The sequence below is a fragment of the Nerophis ophidion genome, linkage group LG26, assembly GCF_033978795.1.
Source record: "Nerophis ophidion isolate RoL-2023_Sa linkage group LG26, RoL_Noph_v1.0, whole genome shotgun sequence".
NCBI lineage: Eukaryota > Metazoa > Chordata > Actinopteri > Syngnathiformes > Syngnathidae > Nerophis > Nerophis ophidion.
The window spans coordinates 16753649-16771859 of NC_084636.1; the positions used below are offsets into that span (position 1 = coordinate 16753649).

The 18211-nt window shown below is 45.4% G+C and overlaps 2 long non-coding RNA genes across 4 annotated transcripts in view; one reads left to right on the plus strand and one right to left on the minus strand.

Moving 5' to 3' along the window:
- The window catches only part of LOC133543767 (uncharacterized), a 71350-nt gene extending 70440 nt beyond the window's left edge, over positions 1-910 (minus strand). For both annotated transcript variants that reach the window (XR_009804519.1, XR_009804520.1), the window contains exon 1: positions 613-910. This is a non-coding gene — a long non-coding RNA (uncharacterized LOC133543767). The remainder of the gene's footprint in view (positions 1-612) is intronic.
- A 14220-nt stretch (positions 911-15130) lies between these two features.
- Positions 15131-17101, plus strand: LOC133543531 (uncharacterized). Of its 2 annotated transcripts, XR_009804398.1 has the most exons (5): positions 15131-15247; positions 16299-16373; positions 16572-16636; positions 16778-16873; positions 16969-17101. It is a non-coding gene; the product is annotated as an uncharacterized LOC133543531 (long non-coding RNA). The 2 variants fall into 2 exon arrangements; XR_009804397.1 differs by lacking the exon at positions 16299-16373 and having other exon boundaries at positions 15157-15247.
- Positions 17102-18211: the final 1110 nt, after the last annotated feature.

Sequence of the window (18211 nt, forward strand, 5' to 3'; positions counted from 1 at the left end):
AATTTAAGCATTAACATAAATAAATAGATCATTAATATATGACACTTTTTTTTTTAAAGGATAATTTTCCAAGATATTCAAGAGGCATACTGGTAGTGGAATTATGTATCACATTAAATGATTTGCATACAGTACAGAATATGAGTAGTGAAGCACTTTTGGATTTTACTTAACTTTACTTTGCAATGCATGCACGTGCATAAGAACTGTGCATGGAGCTGTTGTTCATTAATGCTCCTCGACGGAGCCAAGAGCTTTTAGCGACGGTTCATCAACATTAGCAACATGGCGAGGACTCGTGCATAATCAAGATACTTCACTGCGATACAGCCTCTGAACAGCTCTCAGTGCGCTTACAGTAAAAGCTTCACTGCATTTGGTTGGCAAATTCTGGCCCACAAAGCCCCTTATGTTTTTTTTTTTTTTTTTTTGTAGTGCAGTCTTGCACTGATTATCTTTTGTACTGTTTTCTTCTTGGACTCCATATAATGTAATTGCACTATCTGATGCATAGAGTATATATTGCAGGATTAACTTTTGATTTGACAAGAGATGAACAAGGGGTCGGGTTTAAAAATAGCAAGCGCAAAGAAAAGTGCTCTCGTATCTTACCTGGCCTTGTTTCTCACCACGATCACTTCCTACACGCCTCGCGATTTCCTGAGCAATGCCACACTTTTCCATTGCGTGATTGCGGTTGGCGGGGGTAAGAACCTGCACGATAGCCCTTCACACCTACTGTATAACGAAACATACACGCTCATGATGAAGGCACTTTTCTCCCAGTCAGACACGTCTTCATACAGATATGTCTGTCAGAGTTGATACTGACAGTTTGTTTGTGTTTTAGTTTCTCCTCTGTGTGTTTAGTATCTCCTGTCCTTAGTTCCTGTCTAATGCTCTTTTTTTGGTTCAGCTACCTGTTTGTCTCCCTGTGTCCTGTTTTCACTCAGCTGCGGCTGATTGGCATCTGGTCACACCTGACGTCACTCAGCCAGCTCCTATTTTACCTGCTTTGTTCCTCCAGACAGTGCTGGATCATTGTATTGTCGTTGCCTCATGTCACTTTTGTGTCTTTGCTACCTGTCGTGTCTGGCATCATTTCAGCTATTACATGTCGTGCTACATCTTGTCATGGTTGTCGTAGCGGTAAGCTGTTTTTGTTAGCCATTAGCTATTTCCAGTTTTTCTGTTTGTTATCCTCTAGCTTCCATGCTAAAGTTCCTTTTTTTTTTCTAACTCCCAGTGCTAGCTCTCTTAGTTTGTTATTCCGCCCACGTGCGTAATTTTTGTTTGTTCTTGTGTAGTTTTAATTAAATCAGGTTTTCATATTCCATGCCTGCCTCCATCTCTGCATCTCGGGGTTCGACAACAACGAATAACTCTGACAATGTCACTGACATTGAATTCATTCATCCACACAATTTCTACCGCTTGTCCCTTTTAGAGACAAACAACCATTCACTGTTATGTAAAACTACTATTTTCCATTTGTATTGACCTTTTCTGTAATTGCAATGGATCCAACATAGGGTTTCTTTCCCTATTGGGGTCGCAGGAGGGTGACGGAGCCTCTCTTTTTTTTGTGTGTGTGTTTTTTTTTTTATAAAGAAATACAATCCTGTGTGCTTACGGACTGTATCCCTGCAGACTGTATTGATCTATGATGTATATATTGTGTTTTTTATGTTGATTTAATAATAATAAAAACAATATATATATATTGTTTTATTTCTTGTGCGGCCACCCCGGTACCGATCGTTCTGGTAGTCCGGACAGGCAGCGCACCAGCGGCGCACATCTGCCCGGATGCCCGGCCAATAGAAGCGGACCATGACCCGATTGAGTGTTTTGTCATACCCTAAATCTCCCGTCAAAAGGCAAAACCTAGTAACTCACTTATAGCTGATTTTGAGAAAACAAAGGAAAACCAATCTATCTTGATGCTGTCTTACAAAGATCTACAGAATCATCAAACGTATAGATGTTTTCTTGAGCTTTCATTTTCTTGCCGATTGAGCCATGGATTGAATCTGCTCTCATGAACGTGTGCCCTTTCTCCAGATATTTTATCGCAATCTCGGGTGGGCCCCATTCTGCGTTTGCACATTGGGCAAGATCCGTGTACAGCGTCCAGTTTTTATTTTGACCTCCACAGTTATCTGCCCAAAAGAGTATGCAAGGGGAAGAATCAAGAACAATACATTTAATGAAGGTGCTTGCAACGTCCTGGGCCAATCTTCCAAATATCCCCTCGTGCCATAATATCACATAATCAGGTTGACCGTCAGCCCCCATTCGTGCAAATGTCTCATTAAAGACAGTAAGGCGACTGACAAAGAAGCTCCGATTGGTCCCTTGAGATACTAGGTTTTTCTGTTGTATCTACGCGGTTATGTGGTAGTTGCTAGGTCCTGCCATGCGCGTAACAGCTTACTTACAGAACACATTGCAATATCGCATACACTAATGTAAAGCATATCACCTAGGGACTCCAAAATTATTATCAGCTCAGTTTTGACTAAAATTGAGTTACTGGGTTTTGCTTTTGGACGGGAGAAATGTCCTGCCATAAGGTTAACATGCGCCACCTGGCAAACCACTTCCCGGCGGTGTTTCGGCACCAACAACTGGGTGATTTCCTCTCCTGTTTGAGTGTCACGGCTCACTCGGTACAATCTATCTCTAACAATGGCGAAGTGAGGGAATACCCGCGCGTTTCCCGGGCGCATCAGCTGACCGTCAATGTATTCTACCTGTGTTAAGTTGCTACTGGGGGAAGGAGCAACGGGATGTCAAGTTCAACAGGTTTATTGAATACTTGATGAATACGTGGAATGTGTATGCTACTATGTGTCTGCATGAATGACTATGTGTGGAATTACCATATGTAAATACCGTGAGGTTTGTTGAGGTGCGTGTTGGATGTTCAGCGTTCAAATCTGAGTGGGGAAGAAGCCAGGGGAAGTCCAAGGTCCAAGCGGGGGTCAAAGGCAGGAGAGGGGGTCCAAAAGTCCAAAGTTAGGTCAAGGATCCAGGAGGGCAAACAGGTCCAGGAGGGAAAGAGCAGTGGTGATACGAGCACTGTGGGAAGAGCGGGAAAAACAGGGATCAGGGGAACAAAAAGGCAACAAGGAAACAGGCAACAAGCAGGATCAGGCGGTCTGTCAGAGACGTGCAGCTTACGGGTAATAGATTACGTGCCCACGTCGAAGAGTCAGCGTCGACCGTTTTTATACTGCCGTCCTTCATCCATGCCAGGTGTGTCAATCGTTGATTGCCGCAAGCTGCGGCGGAGAGTGGGCGCGGTCTGCCTAATGAGCGCTGGGGCGTGTCTGGGGTCTCCAGAGGAGCTTCTGCGTTCTCCAACAGCAGAGGGCAGCACAGAGTGTGTGTGTGACACAACAACCTGGTCTCAGGCCGCACGCAAAAAGTTTCGTCTCGAGACTGCTCGAGGGGAAAATCCTCCGTAGGACGCCAATAAGGGGCCGGGGAGGCTTCCCGCGAAGCCCCCGCCGGTTCCCGCTCGGCAGTGTCGGCTGGCCCCGCCTCGCCACTGAGAACTGCGCGGATACTCCCTTTTCCTACCGTCCGTGAACGTGCTCCTACGCATTGTGTCAGTAAATGACTAAACCCCAGCCAATTAGTCCCTAATATTAAGATAAGGTGCGCGCTTACAGCAACCTTGACACTATTCTTCTGTTCCCGATACCAAATTTCCACTAGCACAATGGGATACGCGGCACATCCCCATGAATACACTTTATTCGCCCCCGTGTCGCCTGCCTCAGTGCCCCGGGCCGAACCAGGTTTTGGTGGATCATGGACTGTCTACAGCCCGAATCCACCACTGCCCGATATGCACTCCCTTGTACCCTTACCGGGACACAGTATTTCTCCTCGGGGGACCGACAACCCGCATCACTTGCGCACCGGTGGTTGGGGACCCCTGCTCTAAATTGCTCTGTTTATTGTGGATGTTCTGAGTGTTGCTGGGTCGGGTTTGGTTCTGGAATTGGTTTGCATTGTTATGGCATTGCTGTGTATTGTTTTGTTGGATTGAAAACCCATCCATCCATCCATTTTTCTGCCGCTTATTCCCTTTGGGGTCGCGGGGGGCACTTGTGTCTATCTCAGGTACAATCGGGCGGAAGGCGTGTACACCCTGGACAAGTCGCTGCCTCATCGCAGGGCCAACACAGATAGACAGACAACATTCACACACTAGGGCCAATTTAGTGTTGCCAATCAACCTATCCCCAGGTGCATGTCTTTGGAGGTGGGAGGAAGCCGGAGTACCCGGAAGGAACCCACACATTCACGGGGAGAACATGCAAACTCCACACAGAAAGATCTCAAGGTGTTGCGATCTGCTGCTCAGATCTTCACGTGTTTGTTTTTTCATTCTCTGTCTGACCCGTTTATTTCCTGTTTTTATCCATCACTATGGTTACACATCAGTCCACCTGCTAGTCTCGCCCCGCACACCTGCTAATAATTATCACCCTCCTATTTAAGCTCACCTTTTCTGTTCACTCATTCTCGGATCCTAATTTGCCCACGCGCATCAGTGACGACTCTCATCATTCGTATGTATTTTCTCGCTAGCTCTCACGCCAAGCCACTTTATTGTCTAGCTTTCATGCTAAATGTTTTGTTTACTCTTTTGTGTCCTCGTACCAAGTTTTAGTTTTCCTTGTTTTATCCTAGCTTTCACGCTAGCGTCTTTTGTTTACTTTTTCTCTTTACACCAGTATTTTTGTTCATAGACTTTTGTTATTAAATAAATACCTTATATCTTACCTCTGCTGTGTTCTGCTTCGACGCATCCACGGGAAAACTACACCGGCATTACCATGCCGAAGAAGAGTCTTCACAGTAGGATCCGAGCATTAAAAGGTTTTTCCGCGTCTGGCACCCACGAGGAGACCTTCGACGAAGGCACATGGAGGGTATTCCGAGCGATGGAGGCTGAAACTCTCCGATGCAATCCAGACGAAAGCATGATGTGGGACCTGGAGGGAAAACTGGTTCCGATCGATGCTTCCGGGAGCGGTGAGTTTCCCTCCCGCAGCGCTCGCGCTCGTCCGCGTAGGCGGAAGCCGCGAAGTATGGCTTCGTCGGGCGACAGTGACTTGCCCACTCCATGTCTCCCTCCTCACGAACACAGCAACCTACAGTCAGCACACAAGACCCCTACACCATTGTTTGGGGACCCAATAACACACTTTGCTAACAGTTTTACCGACTGGGCAAATTCCCAACTTGTGTCCCGCGCAGATGACGTCATTTCGTCGACGCCCCCCGGTAACGCAAACCCGTCCTCCGATGATGACGTCATCAACAAGGAATTTTTTGGGGAAGATTCGTTTTCTCAGCCATTTTCAAATGACAATAACATTAATAATAATATACAAAAGTATCAGGATATTTTTTCTTATTATTCTAGTCAACCTCAGTCACCTAGTTTTTCTTCTAACCCACCGTTTAAACCTCATTCTCTGCCCAAGTCCAAGGTTTTTTCTCCCTTTTCAAAGGGACACTCTGGACAATATAGAGGGGAGGGGTCTGCCCGCCTCCAAACCTCCCACCACCCTCCCTTATGGTCAGTCCCTGACCACAGGGAACGGGTCTGGGATTCCCGTCTGGAGGGGGGGGCTATGGCCTATAGCTGTGTTGCGGAGGTAGGGCAGACGCTACCTGTTCTTAAAACTGCTAAACAAAGACCTCCATGTAGGCCACCTTTACCTGTTTTTCGGCCCGCTAAACGCTTAGCTCCTCCTAGTAGACCTCCTCCACCTGTGTTTCCCCCGGCCAAATCTCAACGGCCTTGTAGACCTCCTCCACCTGTGTTTCCCCCGGCCAAGTCTCAAGGGCCAAGTAGACCTCCTCCACCGGTGTTCTCCCCGGTCAAGTCACGCCCTCTTAGACCTCCTCCACCTGTGTTCCGTCTGTGCCCTAGTTCTAGTTTTAGTCACAGTCTCTCTCAGAGTTCGAGTCCCAGCCTTCTTCGTAGCCCATGCTCTAGTCCTACTCGTAGACCGACTTGTAGACTGAGTCGTAGTCCAAGTCCTGGTCCGAGTTTCCGTTCTGATTCTAGTTGTAGTCCTAGTCTTTCTCGTAGTCGTCCTAGTTCCACTCGTAGACTGATCCGTAGTCCGAGTCCTGTTTCGAGTCCGGTCCCGAGTCTTGTTTCTTGCCTTTGTAATATTAGTACTGATTCCCCTCGTGGTCTTAGTCCGAACCCTAGTCCTTACCCAAGTTCTTGTCCGAGCCCCAGTGTTACTGTAAGTCCTAGTCTTTGTCCTAGTCCTTGCCCGAGCACCAGTTTGATTGTTAGTCTCAGTCCTTGCCCAAGCCCTAGTTTGACCGTTTGTCCTAGTTCTTGCCCAAGCCCTGGTATGACTGTAAGTCCTGGTCGTTGCCCAAGCCCTTCTCAAAGCACTAGTGTGATTGTAAGTCCTGGTCCTCTCTCAAGTCCTTGCCCGAGTCCTAGTGTTTGTCTTATCACTCATCATAGTCCTAGTCCTGCTCACAGCCAGTCCCCTAGTTCTCCTCGGCAGACCCCTGTGCCTGCTCCTCGGCAGACCCCTGTGCCTGCTCCTCGGCTGAAGCCGACTCCTGCTCCTCGGCTGAAGCCGACTCCTGCTCCTCGGCTGAAGCCGACTCCTGCTCCTCGGCTGAAGCCGACTCCTGCTCCTCGGCTGAAGCCGACTCCTGCTCCTCGGCTGAAGCCGACACCTGCTCCTCGGCTGAAGCCGACACCTGCTCCTCGGCTGAAGCCGACACCTGCTCCCAGTCTGGTTCTCACACCAGCACATGACACTAACCTGGTTTTCACGCCAGAATTCGACTCTCGCCTGGTTCACACACCAGCAGCTTTTTCGGGCCTGGTTCTCACACCAGTTTTGAACTCTAGTCTGGTTCTCATACCAATTACAGACTTTAACCTGGATCTCACTCCAGCAACAGCTCCAAAGCTGGAGCCGACTCCAGCAACAGCTCCAAAGCTGGAGCCGACTCCAGCAACAGCTCCAAAGCTGGAGCCCACTCCAGCACCAGCTCCAGAGCTGGAGCCCACTCCAGCACCAGCTCCAGAGCTGGAGCCCACTCCAGCACCAGCTCCAGAGCTGGAGCCCACTCCGGCACCTACGTCGACAATGGGGCTAGAGCCCACACCGTCGACGACGGGGCTGGAACCTTCACCTGTGTCGACAGGGCTGGAGCCCACTCCAGTGCCAGCTCCTCGACAAGCGCCGGTACCAGCTCCACGCCGCCATGCACTGCCGACGAAGAAGCTGGAGCCCACACCGGCGCCGACGATGAGGCTGGAGCTCACACCAGTCACGACTCCTGCGGCTCCCAGGCCGCCTCCGACGACTCCTGCGGCTCCCAGGCCGCCTCCGACGACTCCTGCGGCTCCCAGGCCGCCTCCGACGCCTTCTTCGGCTGCAGCACCCGCATCATCCTCGCCAGCTGCACTCGGGCCTGCTTTGGCTGCAGTCCCCGCACCCTCGTCTGCTGCTTCCAAGCCTGCTGGGATTTCGGTGCTGAGGCGTCGTACACCACGTCGATCACGGGCGTGGCCTCTGCGAGGTCATCCTCCTCGCCAGACACTCCCTCCTCCATGTCGGCCACGGATGTGGCCGTGCCCGGGTCGTCCGCCTCGCTGGGCACCTCATCCTGCGAGGCGGCCACTAATGTGGCCTTTTCGAGGTCGCCCGCCAAAACTTTTTCGGCAGCAGCGTTCCACCCGCCGCCGCCACATGATGTGTCCTCGGTGGATTCGGGGACATGCGATCTGGCGACCCTCCACCGTGGCCTCCCTCCGCCCTCCCTTCGTTTGTGAACTTTCTGGTTTTGGGGAGGGGGTTCAAGTTTTTGTTTGTTTTTTAAGACATCTGGTATCTGTCTTTTGTTGGGGGGGAATACTGTTGCGATCTGCTGCTCAGATCTTCACGTGTTTGTTTTTTCATTCTCTGTCTGACCCGTTTATTTCCTGTTTTTATCCATCACTATGGTTACACATCAGTCCACCTGCTAGTCTCGCCCCGCACACCTGCTAATAATTATCACCCTCCTATTTAAGCTCACCTTTTCTGTTCACTCATTCTCGGATCCTAATTTGCCCACGCGCATCAGTGACGACTCTCATCATTCGTATGTATTTTCTCGCTAGCTCTCACGCCAAGCCACTTTATTGTCTAGCTTTCATGCTAAATGTTTTGTTTACTCTTTTGTGTCCTCGTACCAAGTTTTAGTTTTCCTTGTTTTATCCTAGCTTTCACGCTAGCGTCTTTTGTTTACTTTTTCTCTTTACACCAGTATTTTTGTTCATAGACTTTTGTTATTAAATAAATACCTTATATCTTACCTTTGCTGTGTTCTGCTTCGACGCATCCACGGGAAAACTACACCGGCATTACCATGCCGAAGAAGAGTCTTCACACAAGGCGCAGTCAAGGCGCAGTCAAGGCGTTGAGGGGATCCGGTTTGGTGGCCGCAGGATTAGGTCTCTGCTTTTTGCAGATGATGTGGTCCTGATGGTTTCATCTGGCCAGGATCTTCAGCTCTCACTGGATCGGTTCGCAGCCGAGTGTGAAGCGACTGGGATAAAAATCAGCACCTCCAAGTCCGAGTCCATCGTTCTCGCCCGGGAAAGGGTGGAGTGCCATCTCCGGGTTGGGGAGGAGACCCTGCCCCAAGTGGAGGAGTTCAAGTACCTCGGAGGGACAAGTGTTGTAAATTAGCTTGGGCTACAAACACTATGATGCATACATTGGATAACTGTTTCAGATGTCTATGTTTTTTTATCTGTCCCTACTTCAAATAAACCTTGATATTAATAATAAAAGTCTTGTTCACGAGTGAGGGAAGAGTGGATCATGAGATCGACAGGCAGATCGGTGCGGCGTCTTCAGTAATCCGGACGCTGTATCGATCCGTTGTGGTGAAGATAGAGCTGTGCCAGAAGGCAAAGCTCTCAATTTACCGGTCAATCTACGTTCCCATCCTCGCCTATGGTCATGAGCTTTGGGTTATGACCGAAAGGACAAGATCACGGGTACAAGCGGCCAAAATTAGTTTCCTCCGCTGGAGTTCTCCCTTAGAGATAGGGTGAGAAGCTCTGCCATCCAGAAGGAGCTCAAAGTAAAGCCGCTGCTCCTCCACATCGAGAGGAGCCAGATGAGGTGGTTCGGGCATCTGGTCAGGATGCCACCCGAACGCCTCCCTAGGGAGGTGTTTCGGGCACGTCCGACCGGTAGGAGGCCACGGAAAAGACCCAGGACATGTTGGGAAGACTATGTCTCCCGGCTGGCCTGGGAACACCTCGACATTCCCCGGGAAGAGCTGGACGAAGTGGCTGGGGAGAGGAAAGTCTGGGCTTCCCTGCTTAGGCTGCTGCCCCCGAGACCCGACCTCGGATAAGCGGAAGAAGATGGATAGATGGATGGATGGATGTTTTGTACAGCGCTTTGTGATTTTATCTGTGAAAAGCGCTTCATAAAAAAATAAATACTTATATACTTACTTGACATACATATCATATGTTTTGCATTGTCGATTTGAAGACCAGCTAAATTATTTATGTTGAGTAATGCACGCTACAGTGTACTATTTAAATGTAAATATTTAAACTTGGTGACAGACAGAGTACATAAAGCACATTCAATGATGAGGGGGTAATTTTTTAGTCTACATCACCCGTTGCACAGAACTGTTGTTTAGATGTACTTTAATCAATCAATCAATCAATGTTTACTTATATAGCCCTAAATCACTAGTGTCTCAAAGGGCTGCACAAACCACTACGACATCCTCGGTAGGCCCACATAAGGGCAAGGAAAACTCACACCCAGTGGGTCATCGGTGACAATAATGACCCAGTGGGACGTCGGTGACAATGATGGTATGAGAACCTTGGAGAGGAGGAAAGCAATGGATGTCGAGGGGGTCAAACATGATACTGTGAAAGTTCAATCCATAATGGATCCAACACAGTCGCAAGAGTCCAGTCCAAAGCGGATCCAACACAGCAGCGAGAGTCCCGTTCACAGCGGAGCCAGCAGGAAACCATCCCAAGCGGAGGCGGATCAGCAGTGCAGAGATGTCCCCAGCCGACACACAGGCAAGCAGTACATGGCCACCGGATCGGACCGGACTCCCTCCACAAAGGAGAGTGGGACATAGAAGAAAAAGAAAAAAATGTAATGCTATGCAATGTAATTGCAGTGCAAGATGGATGCAATATATGTAAGATGCATGCATGTGCTGTGGTCCAATGGTCAGGTGTGCAACGTGATGCAGGAGCATCACATTGTTATTCTAGGTTTGTCCACAATCTGTGGAGGTGGACAGATAGTGGTTGTGGGGGTGCAGTGTGTGTGTGTGTGTGTGTGTAGGAGTCTCCTCTTATGAGTCTCCAAAGGTCAGGATGGATTGGCGAGAAAGAGACACAGAGAGAGCACATACTGTACAGCACGACATCCTCTGTGTCCTGTGTATGTAAGGTTGGCTCAAGCAGTTTCAGATCCATCCAAATCGGCGGCCATGCTCTCTGGGAATGTTGTGTTGAAGGCTACTAAGCCACCCATTATGGAGCCAATAGTTTGTGTCATTAAGTTAGGACAGTAGGTGCCGCCGCTAATGTCTCACATGACAAAGTTGAGAGCGAAAGGATGCCTCGCCCTTTGTCTCTGCTATAGGAAACATCGAAGCCCATTGAAATAAAAAAATAATCAAATGCAATGAAAGGCACGACACGCTGCCTTTTTCCACACTTGTTATGCAGTGGGCTGTGATGAAGGCTAATTGGAATGATTGAAATGCGCCCATAAGACTGAGGGTGTACTAAGGGATATGAAGGACCCGCATACATCAAAGGGGAAGGATGCCAGGAAAGGCTGAACTCTGCTAAGCTGCTGAAATCAGGTTAGCCATTTGAAGAGTCGAGTCTCGGTTTATGTTTCAACACATTGACACATTAAGAATACAAGCACAGTAGTTAATCCTTCCTATCTACTGAAGTGAAGTGAATTATATTTATATAGCGCTTTTCTCTAGTGACTCAAAGCGCTTTACATAGTGAAACCCAATATCTAAGTTACATTTAAACCAGTGTGGGTGGCACTTGAGGCAGGTGGGTAAAGTGTCTTGCCCAAGGACACAACGGCAGTGACTAAGATGGCGGAAGCCTGAATCGAACCTGCAACCCTCAAGTTGCTGGCACGGCCGCTCTACCAACCGAGCTATAACGCCCACTATCCACCTGATTAATCAACCATCTTACCATTTGAAACAAACACACCTTGCCATCCATTCATCAATTCATTCAATTATTTATCCACCCAGCTTTAATACCGAACACACATTTTCACCCACCCACCCACCACCTTATTCCCTTAGGGGTTGCGGGGGGCGCTGGAGCCTATCTCAGCTACAATCGGGCGGAAGGCGGTGTACACCCTGAATAAGTCGCCACCTCATCTAGCCATCTACTATATCAGGAGTCGGCAACCCGCGGCTCCGGCGCCGCATGCGGCTCTTTGGCAACTCTGATGCGGCTCAGCTGCACAATCGCCGACCCCCCAGATTGTTGCGGGGAGATTCCGGAATTCAATGCCTCTCCCGGACATCACCCGGAATCAATGTTCTCCAATTTACACTGGGACTACAATATTAAGGGCGTGCCGTGATGATATTACTCTTAATGTCCTCTTGAACGTCATCGCGCCCGCCATTCACGGAATGCTATTTGTGTGCCAACCAGACATGCATTTCGCTGCTTCTATCGGCACATGTATGATATTGCAAAGCATACTGGGTGACAGAGAGTACACTGACGGTTGTGATATAAACAACTTAAACACTCCTACTAATATGCGCCACATAGTGAACCCACACAAAAGAAGAATGACAAACACATTTCAAGAGAAAATCCTCACAGTAACACAACATGAACGCAACACAACAAATACCCAGAATCCTTTGCATCCATGATAAACCCTGACTATGGTATACACCCCGCGAGCACCAAACCTCCCCCCCTCACTGCGTGGTTGAGGTGGGCGGGATTTGGTGCTCGCGGGGTGTATAGCATAGTCAGGTAGTGTCATGGATGCAAAGGATTCTGGGTATGTGTTGTGTTGTGTTGTGTTACTGTGAGGATTTTCTCCCGAAATGTGTTTGTCATTCTTCTTTTGTGTGGGTTCACAATGTGGCGCATATTAGTAGGAGTGTTAAAGTTGTTTATATCACAACCGTCAGTGTACTCTGTGTCACCCAGTATGCCTTCCAGTCGTGTGCGTGCATCTGCGGAAGCCTCTCACAACATGTTGCTGGACTGGCAAGCAGTTTGTACATGTTGTAGAAGGTGTCAAAGGCAAAGGCTTCATAGCATGCCCTTATTCTTGTCATTTGGGTGACCACCAGCAGATACTGGTGAGAATAGTTGCGGCTCCCGTTGTCTTCCTCATTTTGTGAAACGGGTTGAAATGGCTCTTTTGAGTGGTAAAGGTTGCAGACCCCTGTACTATACCCTTATCGTTCTATCACGCATACCCCATGGATCAGTGGCAAGCCGTGCAATTCCCACCTAGGCTTTCAGTGATGTTCGACTTCAATGATTACCTCTCAAAATACCATCATTTATGTCACCACATGACCATTGCTGGAGAAATATTACAAAAAAACACATTTTCACACTACAGGGCATTGGATCACCTCAAAAGTGTACAAAACGGGTTATTTTGTGGCGCATTTAAAAATCAATAAACCCACATCAGCAATTAAAAGATATCTTATGTGGTACTGTAGAAATAAAATTGCAAAAAACATATTGAACGTGAAAAAATAAAGAAATGAAATATTTGAACTCCAAATTTGTAGCACCCGTTCAACGCTGTTTAGGCTGGTGGTAAGGCTCATAGTCGGTTGATTGGAATGGCGGGCATTTCCCAATTTCATGGCTGGAACAGCTGAGCTAGCTTCTGGGGTTTGCCGACGTCGTCACACAAGATAAAGTTTCTCTTTAAATATCTTTCTTGAAAATGGCCTTGCACATACTGTATATATCTTCCACCTAATCAACGTTTTGTTCTCCTTCTGTGTAGGTTAAAAAAGTAAGTTTGAGGGATTTCTCTGCTGGCCATGGTGCAACACTTCCTGCTTTTAGTAAAGTGCAACTTGTGATTGGATACTCACTTTGGAGTGACAAGTGAGTATCCAATCACGGTCTCGTTAACGTCAGGCTACTTAGATAGGCTACCGTCAACAACTTGTGATCTGATTTGCTATCGCAACTGTCTATCATCTGTATGTTTTCTTAAATTAATCCACTAATGAGGTGACTCTGGTGATCAACATAGCACCGCTGCGTATCCAATCACAGGCTTGGATAGCAATATGTTGAAGAACATTGTTTTAACAAATAAGTACTTGCAATATTCTTTGTATCATAGTAGGGATGTTGTAACGTGCATCTATTCGTAGTGTACCAGATGTTAGTTGGACAGCTTCGAAAATTTTCTTCAGGAGTCTTGCCCTCTCTACATAGAGCTGTTGGGTCACAATCGGTGTGGCAAACACTTTTGCCAGTTTAAGGAACTGTAGGTTGCAACTTACAAACCCCGTTTCCATATGAGTTGGGAAATTGTGTTAGATGTAAATATAAACGGAATACAATGATTTGTAAATCCTTTTCAACCCATATTCAGTTGAATGCACTACTAATACAAGATATTTGATGTTCAAACTCAAAAACTAAAATTTTTTTTGCAAATAATCATTAACTTAGAATTTCATTGCTGCAACACATGCAAAAGTAGTTGGGAAAGGGCATGTTCACCACTGTGTTTCATAACCTTTTCTTTTATCAACACTCAATAAACGTTTGGGAACTGAGGAAACTAATTGTTGAAGCTTTGAAAGTGGAATTCTATCCAATTCCTGTTTTATGTAGAGCTTCAGTCGTTCAACAGTCCGGGGTCTCCGTTGTCATATTTTACTCCTCATAGTGCGCCACACATTTTCGATGTTGTAACACGCTGTTGTAACATGTCTTGAATGTGGCTTGGCATTGTCTTGCTAAAATAAGCAGGGGCGTCCATGAAAAAGATGGCGCTTAGATGGCAGCATATGTTGTTCCAAAACCTGTATGTACCTTTCAGCATTAATGGTGCCTTCACAGATGAGTAAGTTACCCATGCCTTGGGCACTAATGCACCCCCATACCATCACAGATGCTGGCTTTTGAACTTTGCGTCGATAACAGTCTAGTCCGGATGACACAATGTCGAATATTTCCAAAAACAATTAGAAATTTGGACTCGTCAGACCACAGAACACTTTTCCACTTTGCATCAGTCCATCTTAGATGATCTCGGGCCCAGAGAAGCCGGCGGAGTTTCTGGATGTTGGATGCTTTGCATAGTAGAGCTTTAACTTGCACTTACAGACGTAGCGACAAACAGTATTTAGTGACAGTGGTTTTCTGAAGTGTTTCTGAGCCTATGTGGTGATATCCTTTAGAGATTGATGTCGGTTTTTGATACAGTGCAGTCCGAGGGATCGAAGGTCACAGTCATTCAATGTTTGTTTCCGGCCATGCCGCTTACGTGATTTCTCCAGATTCTCTGAAACGTTTGATGATATAATGGACCAGAGATGTTGAAATCCCTAAATTTCTTGCAATTGCACTTTGCGAAACGTTGTTCTTAAACTGTTTGACTATTTGCTCACGCAGTTGTGGACAAAGGGGTGTACCTCGCCCCATCCTTTCTTGTGAAAGACTAAACATTTTTTGGGAAGCTGGTTTTTTACTCAATCATGGCACCCACCTGTTCCCAATTACCCAGTGGGCACCCGTCCTTAGTTCAACGTCAAGGTGAGGTTGAAATTACGTCGCGACGTCATTCAACCATATCCCGACCAAATCACAACCAACTGACCCCACCACACCATATGTTGCAAATCTGGTTTGTTTTCATCATTGGGGGACATCGTCTTTTCAACGTCGTTTCAACGTGTACAATTCAACTTGCCTAACATTCTGCGCGCATCGGCCATTTGCGACAGTTTTCAACGAAACCGCTGCTTGATGGCAGCGTGAACTAAAAGCCAAGCTTGTGCGCATGCGTGCTGAAGTACTTCCTTTCCAGTCCAGCAAGCAAGACTAAGAGCGAAGATTTGAATTGCAAATCAAACTATTTCACTGCAAAGAAAACCATCGACGTCCATAAAGATTCAGGTTTGTACCTTGAGATAATACTGGTTATTTATATCAATATAATTTTGGCCCTTTCACAAGAGGGTTGCAGGAAAACGTTTAATTTGACTGTATAAACTGGACCTGAGCAAACCTTTTTTTTCTCCCCAAGCAGACAACTAACAATGTTTTCCCCACCTGCCCAAAAGCAAACAATTGTTTTTCCAGGCTAACACAAAACAAACACTTTTTTTTGGTTCTGTACCCATTGTCTTTTACAGCCGCGCCAGTCACTGTATTAATTTACTTCCTCTTGATTTTGATCTTCAAAACACCCGTCTGGATGGCAGTTAGGTTTTTCTTGTTCATTTTAATGTTTATTTAAAATGTTGCCAGTTTATTTTAAGTACAGGTACTTTTTAATTAGTTTGACTTGTTAGCAAGGCTTTGTCTCAAAAGGCAAGTCCACGGGTCGCCCGTAAAAGGATCCATGTAATATTAAATGCTATGATCTTTACTTATTTTTTTAGTTTGCTGATAAGGCCAGTACTGCTATTACAAGAGATTTTGTCAAGTATTGAAACTTCCAAATGGTTTCACTGTTGACCTGTTGGCCAACATGTATACTAAAATATATGACAATAAAATATCCAGACAGATTTTGTTGAAAGATGTTTTATGATTGACAATAAAAGACTGCACGGAGCGCCAAATTTTTTGGGGGGTACAAAGTTTTTTCTCTTGGCACAAGAAGGCAACCAACTTTTTTTTTTCGCAGAGCTTACCGGAGCAAACTTTTTTTAAATTTATATATATATATATACGTCAGGAGAACAAACTATTTATTTTTCAGTTTTTGCTAAACAATCTCTTTTTTTCCAAAAAAAAAACATACCCTCCCCCACGTTTCATTTGGTCTGCCCCTAAGTCTATGTACATGTACCACTACCGGTAATTGAAAAGCAGAACATTAATGCAAGGCAATCTACCAATGATTTCAGTTCATGCATATGGAACGACACAGTACACTTGCTATGATACATATGATACCAAAAAGGATAATTTTTTGATAAAACTGTCCTTCCATGTGCAGAAATTGGAGACAGTGGAGGAACTACTCGACCTTGACGAGTTGATAAAAACTCAACCAAGCAAGAAAGATTTGCTGGTAAGTAATTATAACATTATAATTGTGTAGCTGTTTTTACATCGGAAATATTATTGTATTTAGATAGAAATGTCAGGTTATGAAATCGTGTAGATAAAACACGTGTAAATAAAACAGGCCCTATACTTGAATGTATGTATGTGTTTGCCAGCCCCTTCTTCCAATGTATGCTAAACACATTCTCTTGTATATTTGCAGACAGCCAGGCTCTCAAAGATTGGTGGATATGACTTAAAAAGCTGTTTAAGCACCATCATGGACAGGTATTTTCCTCTTTTTATATATATTAAAAATAGGCGATGTAAGACCCAAATTCTAATCTATGAGTGCTAGATTGGGAATTATAATAATGCAAAATTCCGTACTTTTTGGCCTGCATGTATGACTTGCGTGTTCAATTTCAGGCTCATGACAAATTAATTAATGTCCAATCTGAACATGAAGGGGAGAGGGGGAAAAAAATAGCTTTGCCGAGACGAAGCTGCTCGATTTAGTCACAGGTGAGTTTGTGTGTGTGTTCAATAATTACATTAACTTGATTGGGGTAAATCACATGCACCCTTAATTAATTTGTATTCTTTTTGCCTGTTTACAGCTAGTGTCTTGGATACCCAGAAGGGGACCGAAACGATGGTCCATGATGCCATAAAAAATAAACTGAAATATGCCCCTGGACGGAAGGGAGGAATAGGATGGGCATCACAGGCTAAATAAATAATTATATTGATTGACATTCTCCATTTTCTTTGTACTTAATTTTAATTTTGCATTAACAGGATTCAGCCTGGAGCTATATATGCACTATGTTTTGTTGTCTTTAATTATATTTATATATTGGTTGATATTACGTTGATAATTGGTTGGTTGATCTTAGGTTGAAACTGAAAGTTGAATCAACGTTGAAACATTGACGTAGATTCTACGTCAGTATTTAAACGTTGATCCAACTTTAATTTTCAACCCAAATCCAACGTAATTTCAACACGGGAAAGTAACATTGTTTCAACGTTGATTAAACATCTGTGAGGTAGAAACTGAAAGTTGAATCAACGTTGAAACATTGACGTAGATTCAACGTCGGTATTTAAACGTTGATCCAACTTTCATTTTCAACCCAAATCCAACGTTATTTCAAGACGGGAAAGTAACGTTGTTTCAACGTTGATTAAACGTCTCTGTTAGGTAGAAACTGAAAGTTGAATCAACGTTGAAACATTGATGTAGATTCAACGTCGGTATTTAAACATTGATCCAACTTTCATTTTCAACCCAAATCCAACGTTATTTCAAGACGGGAAAGTAACGTTGTTTCAACGTTGATTAAACGTCTCTGTTAGGTAGAAACTGAAAGATTAATCAACGTTGAAACAATGACGTTGATTCAACGTCTGTATTTAAACGTTGATCCAACTTTCATTGTCAACCCAAATCGAACGTTGTTTCAACACGGGAAAGTAACGTTGTTTCAACGTTAATTAAACGTCTCTGTGCCCACTGGGTAGCCTGCACACCTGTGGTATGTTCCAAATAAGTGTTTGATGAACATTCCTCAACTTTATCAGTATTTATTGCCACCTTTCCAAACTTCTTGGTCACATGTTGCTGGCATAAAGTTCTAAAGTTAATGATTATTTGCAAAAAATAAAAAAAATCTTTATCAAATATGTTGTCTTTGTAGCATATTCATCTGAATATGGGTTGAAAAGGATTTGCAAATCATTGTATTCCGTTTGTATTTACATCTAACAAAATTTCCCAACTCATATGGAAACGGGGTTTGTACAACATTTTCAAATGTGTCAAACTCTGAGACAAAAGCCTGAAATGCACAAATGTTT